An 8,494-nucleotide genomic window follows, 5' to 3' on the forward strand; every position below is an offset into this window, starting at 1 on the left:
CACAGGGCCATGAGATGCACCAGTTCAGGGGTCTCTGAGGCAGCCCCATGCTCTGTGGGTTGGGATGACCCACAGACTCTCCCTGTGTCCCTTGCCCAGGTGGCACTGGGGGGCACAGTAGCACAGCTCTGCTTATGGAGGCCCTCAGACAGACCTTCTTCAGATCCTGGATGCGCTTCTGGCATCACTGCTGGACTGCTGTAAAAACTGGCTTTCTCATTCCTGTCCATCAGCAGCACCTCTCAAAACAATGAGTTACCAAAAAGGAGTGATTGCAGCATCAAAATAATATTGCTGCCACTGGCAAAGCTGTGGTGGCACACAACACCCCTGAAGAGGGCAGAAAGAGGGAGCTTCAGCTGCAAGCCACAGAGGACACCTTCCAGTCATAATGTGATGGAAGTAGGGGTTGGCTGCTTACTGCTTACCAGTGCACTGCCTGCCAGCATCAGTGGGGAAGAAATCACAGCTTACTTCCTTCTGAGCTCTCTCTAAAGCGTAGTTTGTGCTGAGACAGATGCAACCTTGAACAGAGACTTTCCCATCAGAGCTATAAACCCCCTTTGAACCCTGGCTTGGAAAACACATATTTCTGTTTCTTCCTCTAAGGTTGTCACCATTAAAAGAACCAGAAAGGGCTCTGCAAACCCATGGTAAGAATGAAGGGCCTGTTTGGGTTTCCCTCCATGCCACAATTCCTTCCATGCACATTTGTGCATATATGTGTCATGGGCAACATCCCTATTAGAAAGCATCCCTACAAGACTTCTTTTAGCTCTTAAAGAAAGAGCACATTTCCTTTGCTTCAATTTCATGAATTGAAACTGGGCCTTCCTGCTTCTGGCCTGCAGGGATTAGAAGATCAGGCTGGGAGTTAGGGACCAGGACGGAGTTGGGGGTCCTGGGTGTTCCATCCTATCCATGGGGGCTGTGGTGGAGCCATCTCCTTGCAGCCACAGGTATGTGGGGCAGCTCCCTCCTGCAGGCTGAGCACAGCACATACTGGGACATCCCCGGGCCACTCCTTCCTTTGGCCTTATCAAAATGGGTCCAAATCCAGCTGGCTTCCCAGCAGCAGAACAAGGAAAGGCCCAAGCAAGTGCCAGGCTGCAAGCCAGTCACTTTGTGGTGGGGACACCTGAAAAGCTTGGTTTCTCAGCTCCTCTGTCTGGGACAAATGCCCTCAAACAATAGTCTGGCTTCCCAGCAGCCGGTGACCCAAAGGATGCCGTGCACCGATGTGACCAAGCCCACAAGGATTAATGACAGCTAGAGGAAACCGCTCTCCGGAGGCCTTTGCCCTGGGACTTGGCAATACAATACCCAGAAGGAGCATGCAGGCTCCTCCACTTTTCCTCAATGCCTAGGTAAATAATCCCCTTCCATGGGAGCTGTATGGATTCCCATAAAGCTAAATAATAGAAGCAGTTCCCAGGCTTATGGTTAACAACAATTTTTTCCAGGCCACATAATTATTATTATTTTGAGAGTCGGGAACCTGGGAGAGAACGCACAGACAGTGTGTCCCCAATAAACTCACAGTGAGCAATTTGATTGCACTTAGAAAGACATAGCTGTGGAACACTATCCGTTGACCCTTAGGAAAGGAGCACAGTGCCCTCATGTTTGTGGACCCACTGCCCATGCACTGGCCAGGACTCAGAGCTGAGAGCACATGATAAAAACCACATCTCCATAGCTCATGAATTTGTCTCTGGGTCTTGGATGCCACAAAAATGCTTTGGAAATTGCTGCAGGGCAGAGCGAAGAAGAGAGAGAGGAAGGAATGTGCTTAATCAGGCAGGGGAAAGAAAGACAGCTTATTTGAAGGGTTAGAAAGGAGCAGGGTGCAAGACCTTCTGCAGCCAAAATCCAAATATTTTGCATGGCTCATGCAGGAGAATGCAGCAAGAAACTGGTGGACATTTGTTCACAGCTGAACCAGCAGTGTTGGGAGCCAGGTCTCTCTGGCTGAGGGTGGGAGGGCAGCTCCATAGAGCTGGCAACTTGGGGGCTTTCAGCAGGAAGAAAAGGAGGAGAGGAGTACCAGCAACTCCAACACAGGTAGGTGGTACAGAGCACTGGTGAGATCCCACTCTTGGTTAATTCCAAATTAATTTGCATGGCTGGAGAAAAACATGCTGTAGGCAAAATCCTGCCTTTGCAGGTTGGAGCAGCTGCCCTGGCAGCAGGGGTGGGATCAGCATCAGACTTCACCTGAGCAGACAGGACAGCTCATGCCTGTACAGCCCCACCACACAGCGCAGCACATGCCAGTGCAAGGAAACAGGATCCATGCCCTGCTGCTCACACGTGCCAGAGCCAGTCTGGCTCTGGGAGAAGCAGGGCCCGGCTGGTGGAGAAGCCAGGCATGGCATGGCATGACACACTTACCAGGGCAACAGGTGTCAGGCTGCACCCTGTGGGGGTGCCCAGCACCTTCCCAGCTCTGCCTCGGGAGCCTCCTGTGTTTGCATGCTCCAGGGTAGCATTGGGAGAGAGAAGACAAGGTACAACTCAGTGAACATGTGGCTGACTTGATGGCTTTGAACACAAAAAAGTGATACTTGAAACATGTTCACAAGGGTGAACAGTGTCTACACAGGCCTCCTGTCTATTGGCTTTTCAGATTCAGACTGCTGCTTTTTCCAGCAGTACCTTATTGTCCAGATCTGCCCACCCTTCATGGCAGAGATGGTCTGGGAGAACAACAGCAAGGAGGGAGACAGTCACTGGAGTGGGGGCTGGAACTAGATGATCTTTAAGGTCCCTTCCAATCCAAACCATTCTACAATTCTATTACATGTATATCTCCTCTCTCCTCTCTCCCAGTCTCCTTGTGGGACATGGTGTTCACCTCAGCAACTGGAGCCTCCCACTTGTATCTCCTTTCACGTGCCCCTGCTAGAAGGGTTTTACCTCCTGCATATTGCATAACTGCTTTCCAGTGCCAGCACCAATTTTGTCTGCTCAGGTTACAGGAGGTTTGCAAGAGCCATTTGAAAAACAGGAGCAGCAATTAAAGGGCCCAGGCCGCAGCTCCAGAGGGTCTACTTGGCCAGCTAAATGTGGAGAGTGGAATGTGCTGGGCTTACAGAGCAATTCATGTTCTTGGAGAGTTAAAGCAAGACCAGGAAAGTTACTTTTAGCTGGTTTGAGGTGCAGGCAACCAAGGCAGTGGCTTGCCTGAGGCTACACTTAGAGGCAGGGTGTACACACAGTCTCCTCCCTGGCATTGGGAAGAATGTCCTAACTTTGGGAGCCTGCTTTTGGCTGCTTCTGGTTTCAAGGCATTTCATGGTACCTATGGTTCTCAGACACATGAATGAAAAAATGTTGGCTTTTTTGTTTCCAGGTCTGAGTAAAGGGTCTCCCAGCTTCAGAACTTTTCTTGCAAGCAAGCACATGATTTCTCTGAGGCTTTGGGAGCTGCTATTCCCTCAGCCACTGCAGTTCTGCCAGTGAATGGAAACCCAAGTCCAGGGGTCTGCCCTGTACTCATTGCCAGTCAAATGCATAAAAATAAATACCTTTTCCTTGCATTCAATTCTAGGACAGCTCAGTTGTCATGGGTGCTGTGGGTGAGATTGTGGTTTAAAAGGGAATCTTCTTTACGTAGATCCTCTCCACCGACTTTCCTGGCACTGTGCCCTCTGTAAACCTTTTTCTGCAGCCCGTGATGTTGTCATGGAAATGGGCAATGGAAGTTGTCAGACTGTTGGTGTGGAGCACGGCTAACCCCTGTCCTCTGGCTCTCCTGCTGCCCGGGGATGGATAGAGGCAGGTGGTGCAGGAGACATGCCAGGAGGGAAGGGAGAAGCAGATTTCCTGAGGGACACATGGTGTCCCTGAGCCCACCACTGCATACTTTGCCCTGGGGAGGTAGGGTGCAGCCCAGAGGGTGGCAGAACAATCCTTCCCCATGCCAGATCCTTGCAGGACAGGGCTTGCCTGGACCACTCACTCCTTGGACCTTCACCCAAGCCAGCCAGGAGAGGGGCTGTGTTGGACCGGATGGCAAGGGCCAGGTTTGTCTAGGGGAGGGAGATGCAATGAGACCCATCTTCTGCCAGAGGTGGTCTGGAGGTGGTGCTGCAGGAAGCCAGCACCATCTATACAGTTTGAGCTTTGAGGCCAATACTTCACCAAGACACTCAGCCCCTCTGAGCAGCCAGATGCTGTCATCTCGCAGCAGCTCAGATGACAATGATATTCTCGTCACCTTCAATTGCTATTTGAACCATCGCATCTATTGAAAATATGCTGTGGGGAGAGCTGAGGTGCTTTCAAAAATGTTTCTTCAGGGCCAGCCTGTGAGTGATGTAATTCCTTGGTACCCTATCAAAGCACCAACACAAGCATCAGCTCAGCATCCTGAGAGGCAATGGAGATGGGAGGCTGGAGAGAAAGTGAGACAGGGAGGGAAAAGACAGAGAAGGAGATGAGTGTAAGGATGGAGCCTATAACCCAGACCTTGCTTTTGTCTTTTCAAAAATGCTCCCCTGCTGTAGCACTTACAGTGAGAGAACCCATTTATATTTTGTTTCTGTTCTGTTTCTCTCTTCAGGCTTGATAGAAAAAAAAAAAAAAAACCAAAAAAAACCAACAAGCCAGCAGATGCAATGGAAAAATGAAGTGAGAACAGCAATCCTCCCAGGTCACCCTCTTTTTCCTTTCCACTGTGCTTGCCAAGCACAACCCATTTCAGTCTCTGCTGACAATGCTCCGTGCTGCAATATGGTGTGTTCAGCCCTCCGGGGCATGAACTGAAAGAGAAACTCCTGGCAGCCCCCAGGAAGTGCAGCAGTAGGGAACTTATAACTTCCACAAGGCTCCTACCCTGCCACAAAAGCTGTGCAGTGTCACTGTCCTGAGATATGTGTGTTAGGGAACTTCATGAGGGCTGCAAACAACCTAGGAAGACACCATGTCCCGTGTCAGAGCAAAGGCCAGCTCCTTCCCTGAGTGCGTGAGAAATGGCAGCGCAGCCTCTGATGAGGTTGTTGACAAGCCCCAGGGGGGTTATAGACCAGTCTGTCACTGTTAATCAAAAAGACTTTTTTTCCCCTCTGCCTGTGCCCAGCTCCCTTTACACTGAACTACTTATTTTTAGGTCTGTCCCAAAGAAGGGCTCCGAAATACAAAATGCTCCCTGGGAGCGTAATCCAAGGCAAAGCCCCAGGAAATACCATGTTCAGATGCCTGATCCCTTGCACTTGGTTTTGAAGAGCCTAACTCTGAATTCTCTTCAGCAAAGTGCCCTTTGACCTGTGGCCTGCAGACCCTCTATTCTGAAAGGTAATTAAGGAGAGCAAGCCTTTTGCTGGCCACTTTAAATTCACTGTATGGGGCCTGCATCTTCAAAGGGAGAAAATCATGGGAAGATCTATAATCAGAGAAGTTGAAAGCTACCAGTCCAAAAAACTGGAGGCACTTACAGGAGAGATTGCTGTGCTGGCTGTGGTTTATCTTTTTGTTACCACAGGACAAGTTTTGCCTGCATTTAGAAAGCACTGCAGGACCTGGTTCCTCTCACAGTCCTCCCTTAAGCATTGACTACGGAATAAATAGAGGATGTTTTCCTTCCCTGAATATCTATTTCCTTCCTAAATAAACCATGGGTGAGTCTGTTTGGTTTTTTGAGTTTTTGTTTTGTTGTTGTTATTGGGTTTTTTAATGGAAGAAACACAAACCAACAGGGATCTTACCAAGCTTTTAATAGCTGTATTTAATTCCTCAGTACCATGAGGAATGGGGAAATCACTGAACATAGAATAACACCTTGGGATCAGGTAACTCATCCTCCTCTCAAAGGCAGGATTAACTAAACCTAGCCTGACAGATGCTTTTTGACACGTATTTAACAGCCCTACAACCCTCCAGCCTACTTAGGAAGTGATTCACTCACCTTATTATATAGAGAATGTTAATAATATTGATGTGGGACTTCTTAGTGTGTGTAAGGCACATAAGTTTTGTTTTTCCCAGTGGGAAAAGAGAACAGGTTCTTTTCTTCCCCCTTTGCCTTTTGCAGCTTCTCACAGTCCCCTCCAGGCTGGATGAAAACACAGCCCGTGCTTTCTCACCTCCCACCACAGTCAGAGTGGGGGAGGCAGCTGAGCAAACCTTTGTGCAATTCTTTCACTGTCTGTGATGGTGGTGATACAGAGGGAGTGGATAAAACCAGAACTGGTCAAATGCCATCCATGATCTCTACTCACAGAGCTCAGCTGAGAGCAGTTCACATGCATCAGCACTGAGGTGCTTTCTTCAAAACATCCAAAGGCCTGAACCTCTGATTCTGCAAAACTGCCCTCATCCTCATGAGTCACTGGACAAAGGAGCTGCTGGATTTGGACTCTGTTACCTGGTTTGAACCCTCTGCTGATATGAACCCTGGGATCTCTTCTGCTCTGACTCTTAACCTCTTACACCACTGAGCTTCCAGGAAGGCTTGGACTGAGACCCAAACACCCATTCTGCGTGGGCACGTTCAGAGACAGGTTTTTGCAAGCCAGTCTTTGCTTCACCCATGGACAATTTTCAGTTGGATGGTTTTCTTCCAGCCCCATCTGTTGTTGTGGCCTCACAGATACAGTTCATGGCTTGTTCTTGCCTCCTACTCCTTGGCCTGCCGAAGTCCCATCCCTGTTGCAATTATCACAGCCCTGAAGCAGCCAGGTACAGTATTCCCCTTGTGATACTGGAAAATAAATCCTTTCATTCACAGAAAACTAGAAATGCATTTAACTATTTTATGAGTTAGCACCACTCTTGAAGCTAGTGAAATGTCAGGATTTGGTCCATGATTTCTGCAAGGCTGTGATATGGTAAACTTAGGTTGATCCCTTCTGTGCAGATGAGGCCAAAATGTTTATGACAGAACATTGTTCCATATCTAACCTATTGCACAGGCACACTTCCTGTGTTATTGTCTAACCCCCCTACCCCCAGGTCACCCCAACAATATTGCAGTGGAGTGTTCAGCAAGACAAAATCATGTTTACAGGTAACATTTCAATAGCTCTCCTTAGAGCTGAAGCCTAGGGCATTTTTAGGTGCTGGGGAGGTTCTGCCTATGGAAGGCTCTCCAAAGCCAGTATGAGGGTCCTGCACTGGGGCTTTTGCTGGGATGCAGTTGTGTTGCACAGGAGAACTTTATGATTCACCCCAGTGAATGTGCTCACAGAGGCTTTTGAGAGCAGCTGAGCAGCTTTCACAACCACAGCAAATGTGGACCAGGGTGCACTTCATGTTGGCGGCTGGTGACATCTCCCAGTGGCAGTTTTTGGTTGTTCACTGATGTGGGGGCCACGCCACATCCTCATCAAGCAGCACAGCAACGCCTCTGGCAGTTTGGCATTACTGTGCTCAGCCCTGAACAGCTCCACCTCCATCCCCAGAGCAACTCTGTCACTGACCTTGGAGATGTGGTCAGGTCAACCTCACAGGTCTCCCCCCCACCACTCAGGCTGCATGCAAAGGAAACATCCTCAGAATATCATAAATATCTCATATATCCCTTCTGTTGAGGGCACAGCTCAGAATTCCTGCCCTGAGATGGAAGTTTTACAGTAGTGATCTGTGCAAAAGGTCTGTGAAAACACCTGTGATGGGTTTGCTTTCTACATGGGGTGCAAAAGTATGAGTCTTTTTGTGACTCTTATGAGTCACACCTCTGTTGCAGAAATGCAGATGCTGCTACAAACTCTCCTGATGTACACAGACCAAATGCTGCCTGTCTTGTTAAGTTCCCATCTCCAAATGAGGAATTTTGAAGCTCCTTGCAGAATTTATTCTGAATTCATATTCTAAAAGAGCAGAAACTGCTCATGCATTCCCTTATTCCAGAAAAGGCTGAGAAACTCTTGGATGGTGACCTAGCCTTTAAGGTGCTAGTTTTGTTCAGAGGGTTTCTTACACTGAAAGTTTAGTGCTTGCTTAGCTGCTTTGAGCAGCTTGAATTATGTGGATGTCAGAAGACCATGATGAGGATTGTCCACTTGGGAAATTTTAGGGATGTGACTTCTGTGTCTGTGAATTATGTGGTGTAGCTAAACAGATGATAGATATGACCACCTATGACATGTCACTCCTTAGCTAATACCGTGTGAAGATTGCTCGTTGTGGGCAATACCCTGTTTTGATGTCTCTGGCCTGCAATCAATTCCCAGAATTGCACAAAGGTTATGGACTGCCTCCAAACTTCCAGTTTGAGACCACTTCTGTGTGCAGGGGTATAGTAATAGCTACACTATATATATAATTACATCTGATTGTATTCACATGAGGGACTTCAGGACCTTCACCACATCTGCTACCAGTTAGGGCTGTGCAAAAGCAGGACCTTTGGCTTACTATGCTGTGTAGCAAGTCCTTGCTGTGCTGTATATGGAGGAGCTGAAATAAACTGCAACTGGTAGCTGCTGTAAAGCCCCTCATGTTTTGCTGTACAACATAGCAGTGAGAAGGAGTGTCTTAACACAGACTTTGT

This window comes from Lonchura striata, chromosome 2 (assembly GCF_046129695.1).
Source record: "Lonchura striata isolate bLonStr1 chromosome 2, bLonStr1.mat, whole genome shotgun sequence".
Lineage (NCBI taxonomy): Eukaryota > Metazoa > Chordata > Aves > Passeriformes > Estrildidae > Lonchura > Lonchura striata.